Source organism: Pinus tabuliformis, chromosome 1_2 (assembly GCF_031772625.1).
Source record: "Pinus tabuliformis cultivar Carrire ecotype Pingquan chromosome 1_2, CPIR1, whole genome shotgun sequence".
Lineage (NCBI taxonomy): Eukaryota > Viridiplantae > Streptophyta > Pinopsida > Pinales > Pinaceae > Pinus > Pinus tabuliformis.
Window position 1 is genome coordinate 1312409756 of NC_142298.1, and position 24802 is coordinate 1312434557.

The window sequence follows — 24802 nt, forward strand, 5'->3', positions numbered from 1 at the left end:
CTGCTTGTCCAAATGAGGTGATCTTTAGGTCAATTTTGGTCCTCTTGAAAAGAGGAATCCATTGCAATTATTGTCTTCATCATATGAGCTGTCCAAAGTGGAATTTGACCGCAGTTGCATAATTTTAACATGTTGAAGCTCGTAATATTTGTCTGGATTACATTAGTTGGAATCTCCAGTCAAAGGATCACTGAAAACCCTTGTAGCCCTGCATTTGTCATGGCTTTTGAAGATGAATATCAGTGATATTGATCTCAGGACCATCGCCATTAGATGCTCCTCGTTGAGCCAATTTTGGTGGTATGTTGAGTGCCACAAGAGGCTTCACGGTTTGAGAGATATCCATGTTTGAAGTTGAAGAAGTTGAAGACCACAACATGTGGGTAAAAACCCCAAAGGACGATGCGACAACTCCTCTTTGGTCAACTGAAATGGTTAAGTGATAAGACCCCTCTCCAAAAATTAAAATAATATATCTTGTGGCAAAAATAATTTTGTTTTTAAAGTCAAAGGCATGAAAGGGTTTTTACTTTAAAAATAAGCTAAAATTCAAAATTAAAAGATCCCCATTGGGTTTCCCTCTTCAAAATTTGAATTTAAAATGTGAAATCTCTCCCTCCAAAAATGGCATTCGAATATCTCTAGATCCACTCCAAATTGTATAGGAGGCATCGATCTCCCTCTTAAGATATGAACAAAATGTTTATTTTTTGATAAATATTGCTCTGAAATCTACTTCGACCCCTGTGGAGACAAAGAAGATTAGATGAAGAGGGTTTGTTAAGTCTTATTCTTTGGCTCTGGGATTTGTTGGAATTTTGATTGTTGTGGGGATTCGTTGGTTTTGTTATAGGCAAAAGGGTCTCAAAGAGGGCATCAAATTCTCTGTGGTTTCATCTTTAGACCATTTTTGAAGTATATCAAGTGTTAAAATTGGCAACTAGGGCCAAACTCCATGTGGGTCACCTTATTCATGGCTGATAATATTTTTCCTCGATTCCTCTCGTCGAGAGGTGTAGGATTGATCTTAAGATCATCCGATTCTGATAAGTATTTATGGAGATATGAATTTATTTTGATTATGGAATAATTATCAAGCCGACCAACAACTCATGTAGGCTCAGAGGCCTAATAGACGCATCTATTCATCATCAACATTTGTATATAAATACAAGAGGTCTTTTCCTCATTTGGACACTCACACTCATCACATCTCTCTCTCTCTCTCTTGCGCAGAAAAGAGGCTCTTCTCCTACTGCGCAGAAAGGGACTCTTCTCTCACACGTGTGGAAGGAAGGACGCAGAATTTAGGGCTACAACTGCATATCGGAAGTTTGACTAGCGTTGACCATCAAAGTCTCTCTTAGAACTGCGCTGTAGGTGGAATTGACTCTCCTTAGATGGACGTACGTTTTGGTGAAGGAATCAAGGCAATCCGACGGTCGGTTTGCAAGATATTGTCTGCCCTAGTTTAGGGTTGATCTGGGGTTTGCTGCTGCTGATGCAAATCAGATTTTTGTACTATTTCTCTCTGCTGAATTATTGAAGATAAAAGAAGATTTGATCAAAGGGTTTCCCCATATTGGGGTTTGTCCCTGGCTAGCCACCACATCTTGTGTCTCTTGTCTTGGCTTGTTTTCTGTTGATCGTTTAATGTTCTATCTGCACTTTACTTAATGTACATGTGATTGCTAAGCTGTGGATAATAATAATAAAAAGAAGTAAACTGTTCTAAGCATAGAACATACCATAACTTAACATGGTATCGGAGTTGAGGTGAAGACAAAGCCCAAGCAAGAGCAAGAGCAATCACAAAGAGAAGATTGGCAGGCTATCCTAAAAGAATTCATGGGTCCTCAACGCACTTCCCTGCTGAAGAAAAGGTCCGTGAGAAGTCTGACTACCACGGATGGAAGATGTCTCTCGATCTAACATTAGAAGAACAGGAAGCAATGTTACCAGACTCGGAATCGGCACTAAATTGGCGAGGCAAAAGAGCGAAGAGTTTTAATCGGATCGGGAAAAAATCGGCAAAAAATCAGCAAAAAATCGTTGAATTCATTAAATAAAAATATACACATATATTGAATTAAAAAAACCTTTTCATTAATATTGGGTGAAGGCATGTCCAAACAATGCATAATATCAATAGATGTCCAAAATATCATGAATAAATAAGTGTCTCATATATGTTATGAATCCAAACATGATCCAAAGCACTGAGTCTTGAGTCCTTAGAAGCATATGCTTCTAAAAGTTTACAAAAAACTGCATACTAATCAGAAAAAAATCAGCAACTAAGAGTCTAAGGCTCTTAAGAGTGAGAACTAGAAGCGATTCCTTCCACTCCTTCGCTTGCTTGACTCTCAAAGTTCTCCAAGTCATGAAGGCTTAAAAGAGGAGGCTCTTCTAATTGAACCCAGTCTACTGCGTTTGTAGCTTGCAAATCTATCTCTTCAAGGTCGATTGGTGAATGATCCATACCCGTCATTATCATGAGACATTGAAATGTGAATTAAAGTTTCACTTTGAAGTTTGAACTTTAAAGTACGAACTAGATTATGAAACCTTCAAATTCAAGCTCTCGAATCTCACCTTGTATTTGTTTGTTGCAAATTCGTAGATTGTAATGGACAAATACAAGGTCATTCAAGCGTTTTTGTGTCAATCGGTTGCGCTTCTTAGAATGTATTTTCTCAAACATGCTCCAGTTGTGTTCACAACCTGAAGCACTGCATGCTTAATTTAAGATTCGGATGGCAAATCTCTTCAAATCTGGCGTATTACTACCAAAGTTTTGCCACCAAAGACCTAGCAAGTGGTAAGGGTTTGTGAGTAGAAGACTAGAAGTACCAAATTAGTAAATAGTAAAAACTTAAAAAGAAAAGAAAATTTAATAAAACATTTAACATACAAAATAAATTTTAAACAAATTTAATGAATTGATGAAGCCTTCAAGCTGGGTACCTGGCAACATCTTAGACCTTTGTCTTATATCACTGGTATAGGCAAACAATTTAGATGGTGCCCTATAATCTTGTAGTTGGGAAAAGACACGACTTTGTTGTTCTGGATCAGGGAAGCACCTTTCCACGCATGTCATAAGTACTCTGCCAACCTCCCCATCCTCATTAAATTTTCTCTTATCATAAAAATATTGTGGGTTTAAGAAGTACCCAGTAGCATGTAAGGGGGAATGCAATTGCCTATCCCAACGTGCATCTATAATGTCCCAAAGAGGCATATACTTTGTCTCATCATCCCCATATCTTCTTTTGATGGCCTCCTTTGCGAGATCCATCACCTTATAAATGTAACCCATAGCGAGTTTGTCACCATCAACCATCCTGAAAGTTCAAGCATTCACATTTAAAGAAATATGAAACATTGTAAATAAAAAGAAGCTTGAAATGAAATTTAAAAAATGAAAAAGTTAAAAGACTTGAAGTACCTGAGAACTCTAACAAGGGACTTCGTCACAGCAATAATCTCTTCGGCATCTCTCCAGAAGCCATCATTAAACACAAGTGCAGCAATTTCGATGCCTTCACGGGTCTTGGAATGTTTAGATCCCATCCACTCAGGTCCCAAGAACATCCTCTTCAGATTTATCTTTTGCTCAACCACAGATTGCAAAGATATGAAATTTGTTGCAAATCTAGTCACTGCAGGTTGAACAATTTCTTTACCTTCAGTGTATATTCTCATAGTGTTTAGGACAGTAGTGTGGTTGTATAGGTATTTGGTTATGGATTTTGCCTTCTCCACAACCTCATGTATCCAATGAAGCTTACCAATGTCCTCAAGCATTAAATCTATGCAATGGGCAGCACAAGAGGTCCAAAAAATAGTGGGGTGCCTCATCTCAAAAAGTCTACTAGCAGCCATATAATTAGCTGCATTATCGGTGACAATTTGTACAACATGTTCTTCTCCCACTTCTTGAATGACTTCCTCCATCATTTCACAGATAAGTTGGGCAGTCTTAACCTTGTCTGAAGCATCCACTGATTTGAGAAACATTGTGCCTGCGGGACAAGATAAAAGGAAATTTATTAAAGTTCTATTCCTCTGATCTGTCCATCCATCACTCATGATGGTGCACCCTGTTTCTACCCATGATGAACGAAACTCAGCGAGCACAAGCATGGCATCTTCAACACTCTCTAACAACATATCTGTCCTAAGGCTCTCTGATGTAGGGGCTTTGAACCCTGGACCTGCAACAGCAATTGCATCAATCATAGCTTGCCAATAAGGACTTCTGGCACAGTGGAAAGGTATGTCAGAATAGTACCAAAAGTTAGCAATGGCCTTCCTTGCCTGACTATAGATATTTTTTTTTCCAACTAGTGCCATCCAAGGTAGGTTGGGAACCGGGTTTTGTGCGGGGAGCAAAAAAGGTGTTTATGTTTCCACCTCTAGTGTTGAAGGAAGGAGTCGAAGGACTCGCATGGCTTTGAGTTTGACTTGGCCTTGAAGGCATGTGTGGAAAACTTGGGAACGACATTGAGGATTCAATAGAGTGAGGTGACATGGGGCTAGTGGTAGAAAAAGTATCAACTCCAAGAGTTCCTATTTCAGTGTTTTGCTTTGCTTTCTTGGCATTATGCTGATCTAACATCTCAAGGGCCAAGGCTGCTTGGTATTTGACATTATCGTCAACCTTGCTGCAAATACCTATATGATGGCCAGGTATTTGTGCAAGGTGGAACTTGAATCTATAAATGCCTCCACTACATTCCTTTTTGCATAATTTACAAAGGAGCTTGGATTTTCCGAGAATCTTGTCACAATAAGCCCAAGCAAAGTCCATCTCTCTTGGCATTGTTGTTGCTTTGAACTTGTGTTTAATTTGTGGCTTCTGTTAAGATTTGGAGTCGTGGCTTCTATTTAATTTGTGGCTCCTGTGAAAGACAACAAAAAATCAAATTTAAAAATGATCCAAAAATTTAAAATATGCTAGAAATTTAAAAAATTAAATGAAGACAGATGTCAGTAAAGTTGTAAACATATAGAAATGTTGCCTTTCAATAAAACCAGAAAACATGCAGAACCCTGGTTTTATTCAATGGAGCACAACATAGCTCTAAAAATTGGCACAAAAGCACACCAAGAAAGTGCCATCATCTGTCATCTATGCATATGAAGATTGCTGCAAGATCACTTAGATCTCTGCCATGTATCAAATATATGTGTCAAATCACTGTCAAGTCTATAACTTTGATCTATGTTGTGCTTGGAATCTGGATTATTTCTCTCTCTAGTGTACTTGTGCTGGGGTTTATTTTTCTCTGTAGGGCTGCACCTCTTTTGGCTGCCCTACTGTTGTTTAACAGTTAACTCTTTCTTCGGTCATGGATGAGAGCATTAGTAGTTCAAATATAAGGCAGATTCAAGAAGACATGGTCAACATAAGGGCCAGACCATGATTTATGTGAAGATGAAGGGACTTCTGCTGAACATACTGAGTTCCAACTTCCAACTGTCAACCTGAACAGAGAGTGTTTACCTAGGAAAGTAGGGCACCTCCAATCCAGAGAAGGAATTTTGATAATATTAAGTTCTCAGCTCTGAGATCCAATTTCTGTTGTTTTGATAGTTTTTCGACATAGGGAATTGCATATATCAAGAGGGGAACAAACTTTCTGTATATAATATATATGACGTTTGAAAGAGCTTTTCTCAATGCATTCTCACGCCCGTCACAGTTCATGGTCACTTATAATTTTACATCCTAAAGCACATTAAAAATTAAATGGGGAACATTGATGTTTTAGGCTTTTAGCCATATTAAATGTTAATCAACAACTTCAAAACTATGCTAAGTCTCCTTTCATGTTTTAACAAATCTACCACTCGGTCATACTTCAGTCTTCTAGACTCTATATGTTAAGTTTATATGTTAAAACTTAATATGTCAAGTCACTGTCAATACCGAATACGTCACCGTTCAAACTTCACGCAGGTTACCTCAAGGCTGAAGGCTCACGCAAGTATATGAATATCTCAGCAATCCGGCTCTGCGGCGTCGAATGCAGCTCTGCGGCTCTACGGCGGTGTCGACTGAGGACTCTGCGGACTCGGGACTATGAATAAAATGACTGTAACTCGGCCCCTTTTCCACAGAGATAGCAGTCCCGTGCAAGGTTGTTTGTATAGTCTTCTAAACCGGCAGCAGGTCGACCCCTTTTCTTAATACTCAACCTACACAAAAGACTGTATATTTATATCAGTCCACTCAGCCAACAGACCAGGGAGTTCATGGTCACTACAACAGGTATAAACTCGGCATAATATGATGACAACTTAGCCAGTGAATTGTGACCCTTTCCAGCAACTCGTGCAACATACTAGGATGAATTCGGGCCTCTAAAATAACTGGACTCGGCCCGACTTTAACACTCAGCTCTCAGCTAGCAAGGAAGGTATACTTGGCCAGCAAAGAGAGATGCGCCCAACCTCTTGGTATGGTAACCTCAGCCTGAAATGAGAAAGAAATTCAGCGCCAATCGACAGTGAGAAAGTTAGAAACAATGAAACAACGCTATCACGTAACTGATATAGTTATAAACGCCTTACCGCCACAATCCGAAACCCAAAACCCGATAAAAAAAACTGGCGGGACTCGCCAAAAAAACGCAGAATCGGCTAAATCACCAGACTCGCGAGTCAAACTCGCGTTGACCACGAGTCAAACTCGGTCAACGCGAGTTGACTCGCAGAGTTTCCAATCGGATCTTTTCACCGCCGAGCCGAGTATGACTCGCGATTAATCGCCAAAGTCGGCAATTCCTGTTTCACTGACAGGAAGTGTTGGACCATGTGAGAGGCAGAATTGCTGAGCCTCCATCAAATGCATTTGTTGCTGCTAGGAACAAATGGACCAAGGGGGAAGTAAAAGCTAAGAAGATCATCCGGGACTCTATCGACAAACGTTTGGTGGCCTACATCTCCGATCTGAACACCTCCAAGGAAATCTACGATAGACTGGTGAGTTTATTTAAAGTTAATGATGCAAATCAAGTTTTGTTTCTTAGAAATAAGCTGAAGGAAATTAAGAAGGGCAAAGATGAGAGCATGCAAGCATATTTCTTAAGAATCACCGAGATCAAGAACGATCTCCTATCTATTGGAGAAATTATTACTGATAGGGAAATGGCACTCTCAACCCTTGGAGGATTACCATCCGAATGGTACGTGTTCAAGACTACTCTTCTCAACAATAACGTAATTCCTGGTTTCGAGGAATTAATGGCAAGATGCATTCAGGAAGAAACAAGGATAGAAGAGCAAGAAATGGCCATGCCTAAAGGTCCTCCTACTGCCTTTTCTTCTCATGCTAAGAAAAGAAATAATTCGGGGACTAAATAAAAAACAAAGGCTACAAGGTGACCTTCAGCGATGGCAAGGTACGTGTATGGAAAAACAATGTTAAAGATGCCTCCACTCTTGGGTTTCGAGTTGATTCATTATATCACGTCGGTGGAAGTCCGCTAGGTGTAATGTCTTGTGACACATCTCTTCAGTCCGAACTTTGGCATTGGAGGTTTTCCCACCTTCATTATAAAGCTCTACTTGATGTAAGACAAATGGTAACAGGGATGCCCGAATTCCAAGTAGAGAAAGAAGGTGTATGTTCGAGATGTGCCGAAGGAAAGCTCAAAAGGGGACCATTCCCCTCAAGCCAAAGCAAGACCTCCGATATATTACAATTGGTTCACTCAGACATATCTGGTATGATGCCTGTGAACTCCTTGGGAGGATATTCATATTATCTTACTTTTATAGATGACTATTCTCGAAATACTTGGATATATTTCTTGAAAAAGAAGGATGAAGTGTTCTCTTGGTTTCGACACTTCAAAGCCTTGATCGAGAATCAAACCGAAAAGAAGATCAAGATCTTAAGGACTGATAATGGGACTGAATATGAATCTAACGAGTTTCATGACTTTTGTAAACATGCTGGCATTAAGAGGGAGACTACTACACCATATACTCCTGAACAGAATGGTGTGATGGAAAGGAAGAACCGTACGATTGTGGAAGCTGTCTGTGCCATGCTCCATGATCAAAGACTTCTGAAGTTTCTATGGGTTGAAGCTGCAAACACTGTCGTATATGTACAAAACTGATGCCCTCATCAAGCATTGGGTTCCAAGACTCCTGAAGAAATGTTCACCGGTAAGAAACCTGACGTATCTCATTTTAGAATTTTTGGAAGCCCTGTATATTTTCATGTGCCGAAAGAGAAAAGGAATAAATTGGGTGCATCTGGAAAGAAAGGAATCTTCGTGGGCTATGGTGAAAATACTAAGGGCTATAGAATCTATGTAGCTGGTCAAAGGGAAGTCGTGATTAGTCATGATGTCACCTTTGACGAAGATATGGCTCTCAGCAAGGTGAACAATCTTCCTACTTTAAGGAGCTCTCAAGAAGTTGACACCAGGGAACCAAAAGAAAAAGATGATGTAACAATGCCCGATGTGGATGAACCAGTGTTGCACGAAGCGCCCCCCCCCCCCCCCCGGTTCCAAGCCCCGAAGCGCGTCCCGTACGGAAGCGCCTAGGAAGCTTGGCCGGAAGCGCGCTTCCGAAATTTTTAGACGCTTCCTGGAAATTTGGAAGCGCTGGCGCTTCCGAAGCGCCGAAGCGCGCTTCGTACGACGCTTCCCAGACGCTTCCCAGACGCTTCCCAGGCGCTTCCCAGACGCTTCCCAGACGCTTCCGTACGCTTCCAGAAAAGCTTCCGGAAAAGCATTTAGAAAATCGTTTTTTTTTCAATTTTTTTTTAAATTTTAGGTGAGTTTGCTTGTTGGGGGTGGGTCCACCTTGGGTTAGGGTGACAAATGAAAGCAAAAAAAAATATAAATATAGCAGATGCTCCCTCATGGTAATGTTAAATTCTTAAAGTAAAAGTGACATTCTCCTTTATTTTTCATTTTCATTCTTTTACTTAAATTTTTAACATTACCATGAAATGACTCAGAATGTTTGAGAGTGGTTCCAGCCTCATTGGACTTCATATGGAGAAAATAGAATTTCATATCCTATTCAAAATTCAGCAGACTTAACAATTTTCAGGTATTCAGGATCAATGGGATTGTGGCATTTCATTAGATTATATCAAGTATGAAGGTATGCGATTAGCATTTAATCAAGAGCACCAAGCCCTATATGTACCCTGGTGTTGGTGGTGTTAATTGTTGAACTCCTTTGTCACGCGGCACGCCCTTAGCAAAAAATTACCTTTCAATCAAGTCAAAATCATCGATCAAACATGTTAAGCTTTTTCTACCATATTTTAAGTCTTGAATTAGGTAGTTTGATCAAAATTGGGCAATGTTGACTAATATCCCTAGACAATCGAGGTAGAGGCAAAGGCTAGACAAGAGGAGAAGAATCTAGATTCTAGATCATTAATGTACAATGGATGTTATATCTATCTTGATTTATGCAAAAATATGCATGTTTTCATGTCTTCTACAATTAATTTGGTATTTGGGATGTTTGTTTTGAGTATAAATGCAAAAAAATATAAAATATATATATATATATATATATATATATATATATATATATATATATATATATATAGCAGACGCTTCCGCGGACGCTTCGCTTCCTAGATTTTTGGAAAATGACGCTTCGGCGTCCCCGCTTCCAAAAAACGCTTCCGCTTCGCTCCCGCTTCGTGCAACATTGGGATGAACCCATGGATCCTATTGATCCACCTTAGCCTTCCTCTTCTAGGAAGAGGCCCTCTTGGCTTAGGGGGCTACTCGATGATGTTGAAGGACACACTTCACCCCGAGGAACCTTTCGTGAAAGTAAGAAACCTAACAGGTATCAGGGATACCTGACCATCATGAGCACGATCATACAAAATGAGCCTTCATCATTCTCAGATGTCGTCAAGCATCAAGTATGGAAGGATGCTATGATCGAAGAATATGACTCTTTTATGAAGAATGATGTCTGGGAAGTAGTTCCTAGACCCCAGGACAAGACAATTGTGACTTCTAAATGGCTTTACAAGATAAAGCATGCAACAGATGGAAGTACGAAAAAGTATAAGGCTCGTTTTGTCGCTCATGGCTTCTCCTAGAAGGAAGGTATAGACTATGACGAGATATTTTCACCTGTTGCCAGATATACCACCATCCGCTCGATCATAGCCCTTATGGTTTCACAAGGATGGAACCTACATCAGATGGATGTCAAGACCGCATTCTTGCATGGTTCGATCAAAGAAGAGTTCTACGTGGAGCAACCCAAAGGATTTGAGATTTATGATCGAAAATCTCATGTATGCAGGTTGAAGAAGGCTCTCTATGGGTTGAAGAAAGCACCCCGAGCATTGTATGAGAGGATCACTAGCTACTTGATGAAGCTGGGATTCATTAGGAGTGAAGCCGATCCTAACCTTTACTTTAAGGTTGAAGATGACAAACCTCTGATATTGGTGTTGTATGTGGATGACCTCTTTTTAACAGGTGCAGACCCTCTCATTCACAAATGTAAGAGGGAGTTGGCTTCTGAATTTGAAATGGACCTAGGACTGATGCACTATTTCCTAGGACTTGAAGTTTGGCAGAAGCCAAGGGAAATTTTCCTATATCAAGGAAAATATGTGGTGAAGATATTGGAAAGATTCAGTATGGTGGACTGCAAGCCTGTTACTACCCCGATGGAGCTTGACTTTAACAAGTTAAGCGGTAGTGCTGCTGGACCTGTTTTACGAAATGCCACTGAGTATCGTCAACTCGTCGGAGCATTAATGTTCTTAGTGAACTCCCATCTAGATATATGCTTCGCAGTCAACACGTTGAGTCAACATATGGTTGAACCTCACCACATACATTGGATTGGTGCCAAGAATCTGTTGAGATATCTTTGTGGCATAATTACTTATGGGTTAACATACATTGCCGAAGATGTGAGACTACTTGGATACACTGATGCTGATTGGGCAGGCAGTGTGGTGGATCGTAAGAGCACTTCCGGGTGCTGTTTCTCCTTGGGATCTGCTTTGATACCCTGGATGAGCAAGAAGCAGAAGTCGGTGGCTTTGAGTACCGCCGAGGCAGAATATATTGCTGCTAGCATGGCCTCCTGTGAGGCAGTCTGGTTGCGAAGGCTTTTCAGTGAGCTGTTTCGATTTACATTGGATACCACTGTGATCCTATGTGACAACCACAGTGGGATTCGTTTGTCAGAGAATCCTGTATTTCATGATTGCTCCAAGCATATTGATATCAGGTACCACTATATTCGAGATATGGTGCAGCGAGGAGCAATAAGGCTCCAACATATCGATACAGATGAACAGGTTGCCGACATTCTGATAAAGCCCCTAGGGAAGGTCAAATTCCTGACTTTCAGAGAACAACTTGGTGTCATTCAAAGACCCTCTGATGAGGATCCTGTATGATGTATTGAGCTCTGGGAGCTCCAGGGGGGCACGGGGTACTTCTTGGAGCGACATATGACCACAGGGTGACTCACCATCCCCTGGTGGTGCACCTTATATAGGGTGAAAGGGTCAAACTTTCCCTGTGACACCCCATGGCATCTGTGGAATAGGATGATTCCCTGTCCTATGGACAGGATGATTCGCTCTCCTGTGGACAAGATGATTCACTCTCTTGTGGGACAAGATGATTCGCTCCACTGTGGACAGGATGATTTGTCTCCTATGGACAAGATGATTCGCTCTCTTGTGGGACAAGATGATTCGCTCTCTTGTGGGACAAGATGATTCGCTCTCCTGTGGACAGGATTGATTAGTTCTCCTGTCGAGGCATCCTACCCATGCAGTCTGGGACTCATGGGAAGTACCTCTCATCTGATCAATGAGCAGGGAAATGAGGATAGGGACCATAGTAGTACCGATGGACACATCGCTGTATCTATTGTACTCCCTATGCTAGGATGACCTTCATTGATTTGAGATCAATGATACTGGTTGGGGACCAGTGGTAGGAGTTGTACCCACTATGACACTGACTTCGGGTCGGTTGAGGACTGGTCTGGGACCGGTGGTACACACTCTGAGACTGACTTTGAGTCAGTGGAGGATCGTATGATACATCCTCGATCACTTCTTCTTCATAATTTGAGAAGAGCAGAACAGAGCAGAGTAGAGCAGATCAACACAAGGCAAAATAGAGCAGAGCAGAGCAGGGGGCAAGCTGTAGAAGACAGTGCATTTGATGGATGAATAGTAGCGACAGATAGATGAATTGCTGATGAAGTTCTCCCTAGTTGAGAGGGAGTGTTAAAATTGGCAACTAGGGCCAAACTCCATGTGGGTCACCTTATTCATGGCTGATAATATTTTTCCTAGATTCCTCTCGTCGAGAGGTGTAGGATTGATCTAAAGATCATCCGATTCCAATAAGTATTTATGGAGATATGAATTTATTTTGATTATGGAATAATTATCAAGCCGACCAGCAACTCATGTAGGCTCAGAAGCCCAACAGACGCATCTATTCATCATCAACATTTGTATATAAATACAAGAGGTCTTTTCCTCATTTAGACACTCACACTCATCACATCTCTCTCTCTCTCCTGCGCAGAAAAGAGGCTCTTCTCCTATTGCGCAGAAAGGGACTCTTCTCTCACATGTATGGAAGGAAGGACGCAGAATTTAGGGCTGCAACTGTAGATCAGATGTTTGATCAGCGTTGACCATCAAACTCTTTCTCAGAACTGCACTGTAGGTGGAATTGACTCTCCTTAGAAGGCCATACATTTTGGTGAAGGAATCAAGCCAATCCGATGGTTGGTTTGCAAGATATTTTTTGCCCTAGTTTAGGGTTGATCTAGGGTTTTCTGCTAATGCAAATTAGATTTTTGTACTATTTCTCTCTGTTGAATTATTGAAGATAAAAGAAGATTTGATCAAAGGGTTTCCCCATATTGGGGTTTGTCCCTGGCTAGCCGCCACATCTTTTGTCTCTTGTCTTGGCTTGTTTTCTGTCGATCGTTTAATGTTCTATCTGCACTTTACTTAGTGTACATGTGATTGCTAATCTGTGGATAATAATAATAAAATGAAGTAAACTGCTCTAAGCATAGAACATAACATAACTTAACATCAATACTTCTAGACCATACAAATTTTACCTTAGAGGACCGAGGGCTGCTCTAAAATTCATTTGAGTAACTTCTCAATGAAATTCATCTGTGGCCAAGACCCTTCTTCTCACTGAACAAACCTAAGGTTTGAATTAAGTGACATCACATCTTTCATTAACAATTTCAAATCTGCATGGATTAGAATTGTAATTATGAGAATTTAATTGTGTGAATTTGTGACTGGGTGATTTATTATCGACCTTCGAAAGTCACTATTGTAGCCAAAAATGAAGTTTTGATCCAATTCCGTGGTTATTTCAACCAACAAATTTATCCAATTTATTATCAACCTTTAGAAGTCATTGTTTGTACCCAGAAACAGACTTTTTATCCAGCTTTGTGCCTATTGCAACCAATGAATCTATCCATTTCCGGGATGAGAAGACCACTCCAATTTTGTTTGAATGCCAGGTCAGGGGTTGAGTGAGAAAGGGCTTCGCTAGAGGTCTCCCTTTGCATTGATTTTGGGCGTAATATAAGTCTCTCTATAATTTATATGAGTGTGTTTGCAATTGTGATTCACTACAATTCAATCTCAACATGTAATTAGTGCATTGGTGCAATAGGGAACGTAAAACAGAAGCTCACTCGTGCAAGGTTGTTGCTAAGACACAGAAAGCTACACCTGTAGCTTTTAAAAGCCTTGCATTTGTAGGTCTTGATTAATATATATGTCAAGCGAGCAAAGTTCCTTCTGCAGATTAATTACTCCAAAAGACTTGGAATATAAGGATATCCATGAGGATACAAATATTATATATTAAATGTGTGAATAAGAATGAGTATTTTACAATGAGAACGAGAAGCTTGCTTATATACCAAGCAGGTGTCTCTTCATGGAGAGTCATGTCTCATTTAGACATGACTCTTCGACCTAATTGCAAATTAACGAATAATTATTTATGGTTATTATCATTTACATTATTTTACATTATTTCTTATATATTTATTCATAACATTGCCTTCCTCCTCAGAAGCTTTGTCCTTAAAGCTTGTTAATGAAAAAGGCTTGATCTCTTTTTTGGATTCAAATGTCTTTCTGTCTCGGAACTATCATCTTTGTCGATACATGTTGATATGATCTTCTAAGTGACAAACAAAACTGTCGCACTGAGAAGGGATCAGACCATCCCAGATTAATATTTTGTGTAATACTTTGATCACTAGAATTTTGTAATGACTTGTCATCATAGGACTAGATTGAGGTTACATCACTATTCTATGGAACATCAGTTTGTTGTTTCGGTTCTGAATGGTACATATACGTAGCTTGATTGAGTTGTCTACTCTCGTGATTCGGATGTCGATATGGAACTTTTTTGGTTTGACTTTCCTTTATTGGGCATGTGGCAATTTTTAGATTTTCTTCTGGCAAAGATGTTGTTGAGTTGGTTATGGAACATTCACTTGGGATGTTCATTGTCTGAACTGCAACATCTAAGTGTGTCGTTTCTTCAACTGACTTGTCTTCTTGAGTTGTCATATTCACTGGATTGGTATTCGTTCCCTTATTTTCAACTTGGACTGTTACGACTGGAGATTTCGACACTTCTTCTTGAGTGAATTGTTCCAACATGTCTTTTAATGATTTCTTATCATCCTTAAGTTTCTTAATTTGAGGGAGTAGACTTCGATTATGGTTTCTCAGATGTAAAAGTTCTTTGATTTCTGATTTATCAACCTTATTTTCAGTGTTTTGAATTTTAAGCTTTTCATCTTTAAAATCTTTGATTTGTTCTAATAAATTTTTATTAAGGTTCTTTAAACGCAAGGTTTCCTCTTCTTGTTATGATAACTGCTTCTTGAGTTTTTTCTTTGTGACCTTAGTCTTCTTCACTTGTGCCAGTAATTTTTCAACACGGTCCTTGAGACGAGAAATTTCTTTGTCTTTTTCCATTCTTTCTTTGTAATACAAGATTTTTATGTTTGTGTTCTAACAGTTTCTTGTTTCGCTGAAATTTGGTTATTTTGCCATTCTCTTGATCTTTTAGCTGCACTTTCTCGGTACACTAGCTTACATCATTTTGTGGGAGTGATGATGGATGTTCAACTTGGAATATGGATTCCATTTTCTTTCTCTCCTCATTAAAATCAGCATGTTGTTGCTCAAGTATTGTCATTAATTGTTTTATATCTCTTGCGAATGATTGTTTTTATTCATTACTTAGATATTTCATAATTTTTTTCTTTTTCTTCACTTCTTTTAACTTTGTATGGATTTTTTTTTTTTGTTCTTTTTTTCTTTTTCTTTAAAGATTGACTCTATTTTTATTAGTCAATAATTTCGTCAATAATGCTTAACCAAAAAGCTTATATATTCTTTGTATGAGAGGCTCACTTCTCCAATATGTAACTGTTTGCCTACTTTACTTTATAAAATATAACTTCAAAATATATATATATATATATTAGATTGCTTTCTCTCTCTTTTTTTTAATTATCATAAACCTTCACTTATTAACTTCAATAATTCACTTCACCTAAATAATTCTTCTTATAAATACCTTTCCACTTATAATTACCTTCAATTAATAAATAACCACTTTAATATTCTTCTTAGTCACTTTATCTTATATAAAGATAACTTCCTCATATAAAAAATACCTCTTTTTTTTTTATTATGAACCCTCTCTTTTTTAATTATGAACCTTCTCCTTTTATATTTAAATAATCTGAATACTTTTTATATGTTGGCCTTTTTATATTCTTATGAGCCGTAATCAAATCGTTCTTCTTTTTTTCCAAATAACCCTTTACCTTTTTATAACCAGAATTAACCTTTTATTCACTTTTACACTATACAATTAAAAGTGATATTGTTTATCTTACAGCAATCTGATTTACATAATTAATTAATAAAAATCATGTTTGACCTTTCACTAACGTAACCTTTCGATTACACTCTTTCAAATTGGATGCGTTTCCTATATCCCTGGTAATAATTGATTTAATTTGACGTGTGTAGCAAAAATGCATGCCTAAATCTTCCAAGAGGTGGTTTGGCGGATGGTCAGTTTGGTGACTTTGCGACCCTGTGCGGCTGTCAACAATTTCGAATGGCGGCTACATGTGTAGGCTGAAGTGTGGTTGCTATGGACGACGGAGAAAGGTGCATGCATGCAGTTCACTCTATACAAATTGCAGTTGTAGGTGTAGGTTGGGCGATCAGACGACAGCTAGGGTAGTGGCTACGACGAAACTATTCAATAGAGGTAGTGAACAAGATAGCAAGGATGGTCGGATGGAATACGCAGGTTGCATTGTGGCTTTTGTGTGACGTGCAGCGGAAGGCTCGGGTTGTGCTGCCTGCCTATTTTTTCATATATATATTTTTTTATAACGTCTTTTTATTTATTTATTTTTAATTCTTTTTTTTGGACATTTTCCTTTTTTCTTTATATATATTTTTAATCATTTTTTTGATATTTTTTTGCTCTTATATATATATATATATTTTTGATGGCCAACGGCCTAATAGCGAGCTGTAGAAACTCCAAAACTGGTAGCGAAACGCTGGAATCACAACCGCAACACAGTTGACGAGAGGTTGATGGCCAAAGGCTTGGTGATTAGCGAAATGTGGCTCTGATACCAAATGAAGCGAACAAAGTTCCTTCTGCAGATTAATTACTCCAAAAGACTTGGAATATAAAAATATCCACGAGGATACCAATATTATATATTAAATGTGTGAATAAGAATGATTTATTTTACAATGAGAACGAGAAGTTTGCTTATATACCAAGCAAGTGTCTCTTCATGGAGAGTCATGTCTCATTTAGACATGACTCTTCAACCTAATTACTAATTAACTAATAATTATTTATGGTTATTATCATTTACGTTATTTTACATTATTTCTTATATATTTATTCATAACAATATGTCATCTATAGAAGGAACAACGCACATAGTAAGTATGCAATGAGTACGAGCATGTGGTCTCTATTTTGAGTATGCAGTTCATACAGTTTGAATCTGTCCCTTGATAAATTGAGCTCTTGTTGTAAACACCCTGTTGATGAACAAATGCTGATGTGTGACACAACAAGAAGACAAATAAGCAGAGTAGTAGTGGAGGTAAGAATGACCTTGACAACATAGAACCATGATATATAGTGAACTTGACAAGTGTCCTTATCTCTGACCATTATGAAGATCCTTGAGACAATAAGGCTGTGATTATTAAGTGCTCTTGGTGACTTTCATTCGCTATAAGGCAACTGCTAATTTTAGATAACAATGGTATGTTCTATGCTAGCAACAATTGCTTCAATGACCTTTTATTAGCCCAATGATGGTTTCTAATTAATTTCCAATAGCAATCACATAAACTATTAATCACATTGACAATAACTGTAGATAGAACATAAACAATAAATGCAAAAGACAAGCCAAGACAAGAGAACACCAGTATTTGGCTAACGCCAGGGAATAACCCCAAGATGGGGAAAACCGTTCAATCAATTTTTTTTTATTATTGTATCAAATATTCAACAAATAGAGTACAATAATATAAAGTCAATGTCAAGATTGACTTGCCAAATCACTATCCAAAACATCCCTGTCAAATTTGCAATTCAACCCTCAGTCAACAGTAGTCAAATCAACCCTAACCAGAAAGTCAACCACAGTCAAAGTATGGTCAAACTTCTTCAAAACAACTTGGTTAAAGGAGAGAGGAACTCGATGTTTCTTGCTGGTTAAGTCAGCCCAAAACAGTGATCCAAACAACAATGAAACTTAGTCAACCTGATGTCAACTTCGTGGTCAAGCAGGCCTGTGTTCTATATAGGTCAAAGTGCCCAAAAATTCTCGGTTTCTGTGCCAAACAATACGGCCTGCCCAAACAGAAAATCTCCCACAAAAATTGCAGTCAAAGAAGGTCAAATAGCCCTTGGTGAACACTGGTCAAACCCTATAATAGATCTGAAGTTCGACCTCCTGAAATTCACCCTCCTTTCTACCACACATGTGAAAAGATTTGTTGACACCTAATCATCAGGATTGGGTGAATGTAATGTAAATAGATAAATAAGTAATATGAACAGTCATCGGGAGATGAAGTGAATAGTCTCTCCCTCATGTATATAATAAAGACCTACCTGAAGGAATAAAACACAGGAATCAATTTTGGTTGAGGAGTTATTGCCTGGTCTGACATGGTATTAGAGCCAGCTCCATTTTTGGCATAATCTTGTAACTCCCTTCTGCTAGTTTCATGCAGTCTGTCCACTACTGGGCTCTCTGTCCCTCTGTCCCCTCCACAGTCACTGCCACTGTTTAAATGTTGCGCATAGACTAGTCCGCCCAGTCTTCCCTTTAACGGTTCTTCTCGATGGTCTAGCTGGTATTGTTGGAAATTTAGTGGTATTTTTTTTACTATCTTGAGTCTGGCACCTTAGACCACTCGGCCATCCTGATGGTGGTAGCTGGAGGAGATAGTTAATATGATGCTGCGCTAAAGTTTTTTTTTGTCTGCAAGTGGTCTTATGTTTTGGTTCTATAATAATCCTGTTGATGGTAGAGCTATATGCTGGTAACTGTCCCTGGGCTTGGTATTTCGATGTTCTGTAAACTCTGTTTGGTTTTTGATTTGGATCTCTATTGCTCTCAATGAGCTGTATCGAATCGGAAAATCTGGTTCTAATACGTCTGTAATTGCAATTTGAATATGCACTATACGGTTTTACTATCTCATACCCGATCCCTTACCTCACTTAGGCCTCCAGCTCGCCGGTTGTGACAGAAATTCCGGTTTCAACTATCTTTGCATTTGAGCTGCTTCTCCATCGATAACAACCACACTGTAGATGTCTAGCTTATTATTATTATCGTTTGCAGTGCTTAATGTTAAAGATTGTGTCAATACTGTGTCTAGATGTCGGGGGTGGTAGTTTGATGGACGTTGACCTGTAAGGATTGCAAACCATTGTTTTTAGCCTACAGAAGCCACTCAACAACACTGGATTTCCACCTGCAAACAAGACCTGATTCGATAGCAGATCCTCCTGGAAGAAATGGGGAACAATCTTTTGCAATATACATAGGTATATTGGTTTCGTTGCCTATGGAGGCGTTTTATCTGGTTCAGCTGTACGTGACTGAATTATTAGAGCATTTTTGGTCGAAGAACAGAAGATTGTCAAGAAGGTTTTGAAGATGCAAAAGTCCAGAAGCTGAGTTTGAAGACTTGCTCAAAAATCCAGAAGCTGAGTTTGAAGACTTATATAATAACTTATATATTATTTCTCTTGAATTGCAACCATACTATAATAAAAAAAAATAAAAAAAATTGTGATAGTCTATATAGTTTTGATCTTCGTATATTAAATGAAGAAGGAAGGATAAGGCTATAGTATTTTGAAGCACATTTTCCCAGTAGAAGTATTTTTACAATACACAGATTTTTTGCCAGCAAAAGTATTTTTTTTTACAGTATGCATTCAATCATATCTATTGTGGGAATAGTTCTCACTGGCAAGGAGCACTATCCTGAGTAGTCCCGTATGATAAAACACACCCTCATTTTCAATGAGTTGTGGAAAGGAGTGTGTGTCGGAGACGGGGACAATGAACCAGAACTGCGTACCTCAGACAAAGAGCTCGTCATTTGGGAAAACAAGAATAGCAAAGCTTATGCATTAATTGCAACATTTGTAAATGAAGAGGTGAGTTGCCATATTTCGTCATTTTGAACTGCCTTTGAAGCCTTACAAAAGCTGAAAGAACTCTATGACTCACATTCTGCACTTGAAGTTGTTCAACTCATGATTAAACTCTTCACTTTTGAACTACAAAATAATGATCCTCTTGCTCTTGCATCTGAAGTAAAGTCTATAATGCAGATATCAAATCCACTAAGGTTGAATTGGATATTCCTCTTATCGCTTTTCTCAAGGCACTTTATCCTACTTACTCCAATTATCTTGAGTCATTTGCAAGCAAATGGAAATCTCAAAGATATCACCTTTGACTCTCTTGTGAAAAAGTTTGTTGAAAGAGAGAAAGCTTTTGGAAAGAAGACATCCCCTGAATCCTCTGAAGAGGCTGTGTGCCTTGCTCATCAAGAAAAGCATCATGCTTAAGATTCTTCAAGAGGAAGAGGTGGTCGAAGAGGAAGAGGAAGATATTTCAGAGGCAGGGGGGGCAGACACTCTCAAGGAGAAAAGGCAGATTTGCACTGCATACACTGCAAAAGAAATGGATCACATGATGCCTCTACATGCAAGCTACCATGGGACAAAATTGAGCAGCAAAGAAACCAACAGAAAGGTAAAACTGATGATACAGACAAAGGTAAAGCACCTGAATCCGCTCACTATGTTGTGGCACAATGTAACATTGGAGTAAATGAAGATTTATTTAATGCTTCACTTGCTTCTTGGAAAAATTATTGGTTGCTTGATTCAGGAGCAACTTGCCACATGACTCATAGAAAAGATTTTTTTGAAGAATTTACTGACAATGTTGATGGAGCAGTATACTTTGCAGACCAATAAAAAATCAAGCCATCAGGGCTTGGCACAATCAGGCTTAAACTGCCTGGTCTTCCAGACTTTCTTCTACATCATGTTCTATATCTCCCACAGCTTAAGAGAAACTTGTTGTCCTTGGTCTACATCCGCCAGCAAGGCCACTCCATTCATATGTTTGATGGCAAGCTTGAGGTAAGAAAAGCATCTGACCACTCACTTGTCATGAAGGGAATAGAAGAAGAAAGGCTTATCAAGCTGCAAGGTACCTCTGATTGTGCACAACATTTCTCATACAATTCTCATCATGAAGAAGGTACACTTCCATCAAGTTTATTATGGCATGCTAGATTTGGACATTTGAACTATGATAGCCTCAACTTGTTGAAGAAAAATGGTGTTGCTGGGTTGCCTACAATTCCTAGGAAACTTAAGCAATGTGATGCTTGCATTCTAGGAAAACATAGCAAACAGTCTTTTCATAATTCACATTCAAGAGCACATAGAAAACTTGAACTCATTCATTCAGATTTATGTGGTCCAATGCTTGTTCCTTCTGCAAATGGAAATAAATATATGATGACATTTATTGATGACTACACCAGAATGTGTTGGGTTTATTTATTGAAGAACAAATCTGATGCTTTTCAAACATTCAAGAATTTTCATAAATGGATTGAAAATGATGCACAATCTCATATTGGGTCTATTCGCACTGATAATGGAAAAGAATACACATCAAATGAATTTGAAAACTATTTTCGCCAACATGGGATCAAACATCAAACCACTGTTACTTATAATCCCCAACAGAATGGCGTAGTTGAAAGAATGAATAGGACAATCTTAAATATGGTACGATCCATGCTCTTCTTCAAAAATGTTAAGATAATGTTTTGGGCTGATGCTGTTCTATGTGCTGCATTTATAAAGAATAGATGTCCATCTAATGCTATTAGAAACAAGACTCCTTATGAAATGTGGTATGGACATGTTCCTTCAGTAAAGCATCTCAGGGTCTTTGGTTCCACCTGTTATGCCTTGATACCAAAGGTACATAGAAACAAACTTGGTGCTAGAAGTCGTAAGTGTATCTTCCTGGGGTATTCAAACACCTCCGAAGCATATCGTCTCTATGATGAAGTAAATAAAAAGTTTGTTGTATCTAGAAATGTAATTTTTCTTGAATCATCAAAAACTGACAATGTTGTTGAGCAACAACTTGATTGCTTGGATAGATTCGCAAAAGCAAAATCATTTCAAGAATTTGATAATTAGATTCCACATCTTGAAGGGGGGATTCCTATACTAGATCAACATGTGGAATCTTCTTCTGAGGAACACTTTCCCTTGCATGAAACTCCAACAACAGATGATGCTTTAAGTGATGTGATTGATAGAATTGGGAGACTCAATCTTGATTCAGTCCTAACTCAATCAACGGAGCAGCCTGGACCATCTCAGAAGGGTCCCCCAAAGTGGCTGACAAAGACACTTGAAAGTGTTCATCTTGATGAGGTTGGAAAGACAGGAACTAGAAATTCAAACCAGCAAAATGGAGGTGATGTAGATGACTCTAATTCACCTGTTGATATGGATGTTTCTTATGATTGTGAATTGAACTTGTCTACAGATTTTGAACCAACTTCCTTCAAAGAAGCTGCTTCTCATGATGAATGGAAAGAAGTGATGCAAAAGGAGTATGATGCCCTCATAAAGAATGACACTTGGAAGCTGGTTGATCATCCATTAGGAACCAAACCAATTGGCTCCAAGTGGGTCTACAAGAACAAGTATAAAGCTGATGGCTCACTTGACAAGCACAAAGCTAGGCTTTTGGCAAAAGGTTTTGCACAGAAGGAAGGGGTCGATTATGAGGAGACTTTTTCCCCCACAGCAAAATGGGCTACCATCCGGACACTTTTTGCCCTAGCAACTCAGAACGGTTGGAAAGTCCATCAAATGGATGTAAAAACTGTTTTCTTAAATGGAGATCTAAAAGAGAATGTTTTTATGTCTCAGCTTGAAGGATTTGCTGTGAAAGACATGAACATAAAGTATGCAAACTTGTGAAGTCCTTGTATGGCCTCAAACAAGCACCACGAGCCTGGTATGAAAAACTAACTGAGCATCTTCTGAAACTCAATTTCAAACATTATGATCTTGATGATGCAACTTTATTCGTCAAGAAAGTTGGCAAAATAGTTGTATATCTTGTGGTATATGTAGATGATCTTTTGATGATAGGGAACAATGAAAGCTACATTGCATCCATAAAGAAGGAATTGGGGAAAAGTTTTGAAATGACTGATTTGGGTTATGTTCATTACTATCTTGGTATCGAAGTAACTCAACATCCGAAGTCCATATTTCTTTCTCAAAAGAAGTACATTGGAGATCTGTTAAACAGGTTTGGCATGACAGAATGCAATCCTCTTACTACTCCAATGGAACAAAACTTAAAGCTCACATCTATTGAAGGAAAAGAATTTGAGGATGCAACAAAGTATAGACAGCTTGTAGGAAGTCTCAACTACCTAACTATTACCAGACCAGACATTTTGTTTGCTATTGGAATCCTCTCCAGGTATATGCAAAAGCCTTGTGAGGGACATTGGTCTGCTGCAAAAAGAGTTCTAAGGTACTTGAAGGGAATTCAAGACTTTGGAATCAAGTATACACAGGTGGACGACTTCATCTTGATTAGATACTCTGATTTAGACTTCGATGGAGACAAAGAAACTGGGGTATCTACTTCAGGATATGCTATGAGTCTTGGATCAGGAGTTGTCTCCTGGAGATCACACAAACAATCAGTTCCAGTGGATTCCACAACAGAAGCAGAATACGTGGCAGTAGCTGAAGCAACAAAAGAAATTGTGTGGCTCAGGAAAATTCTTGAAGATTTGCAAGTAAAACAAGTACAATCAACTCCACTCATGATTGACAATATCTCCGCAATAAAGTTGGCCAAGAACCCAAAGTTCCATGATCGAACGAAGCACATCACTACTAAATATCATCTGATTCGACATCATGTTGAGGCCAAAACAATCCATCTCCGTCATTGTTCCACTAATGAGCAAATTGCAGACATCTTCACCAAAGCGCTTGGAAGAGAAAAACTTGAACGATTCAGAATAATGCTTGGACTCACCAACATCCCTTCAGATTAAGGGGGAGAATGTTGACACCTAATCATCAGGATTGGGTGAATATTATGTAAATAGATAAATAAGTAACATGAACAATCATCAGGAGATGAAGTGAACAGTCTCTTATTCATGTATATAATAAAGACCTACCTGAAGGAATAAAACACACAAATCAATTTTGGTTGAGGAGTTACTGCCTGGTTTGACAATATTAGCTACCCAATGAGGTGTACGAACCAATTAGATGAGGAGAGAGAAAAATGTGAGTTGATGAGATGCCAAATGGGGTTTGAGGTCATCCTTATTTGTACAAGTCATTGAAGGTCAAAAGACATGTCGCTTGGGCTTCATGAACCTACAGTATGGTGAGCCTTGTTACCCACCACCTGTGGGTAGTCTATATGCGAGAATTGTTTTTCTCATAAATGGTCCTCAGCCAGTAGCTAACAACCTCTTATAGCCACTAGATAGCACAATGTGCCATTTTCTTCGCCACTTGAGCCAGCCATGTGGTCCCTCGGCCATCTGTTATGAATGTATATTTGAAGGTGGGACTCCCAACCCCAAAGGTATGACTTTTCATTGGTATAGTTGAGTAGTTTTCCTTACTTGGGGGGATTCGGCGGAAAGAGTGAGTTAGGTTTGTATTCTTGTCTCCATTGCCCGATTTTGTGGTTACCCTTGTATCCTACTCCCGCGGGATATTCTTTATTGGCCATTAGCTTTAGGGTTGGCACTACATGGGAAATCCCAATTTTGGTTGCGTGGTCCTGCTTCTCGGCACAACCTACATTACTCGCTTTCCACTCATTTGAGCCCCATTCATCTATTTTCTTGTCTGGGTCCACATGTGTCCACTGCGTCCACATAGGGTTAGCCATCCCCTCCCTTTGTCCACACCTTGGGTCGGGCCTGGAATGATGCCCTGAAGGTTGATGTAGCTAAAAAGAAAAGAAAAAGCATAATTTGGCCACTCTCAATAGGAAATGTACCACAAAATGCAAAAGATGACCAGGACAT

At 38.9% G+C, this 24802-nt stretch overlaps 1 protein-coding gene across 1 annotated transcript in view; it reads left to right on the forward strand.

The window, feature by feature from the left end:
• Positions 1 to 24802, forward strand: part of LOC149211035 (multisubstrate pseudouridine synthase 7-like) — a 361532-nt gene that overhangs the window by 290356 nt on the left and 46374 nt on the right. The gene's annotated exons all lie outside the window — the stretch shown is intronic.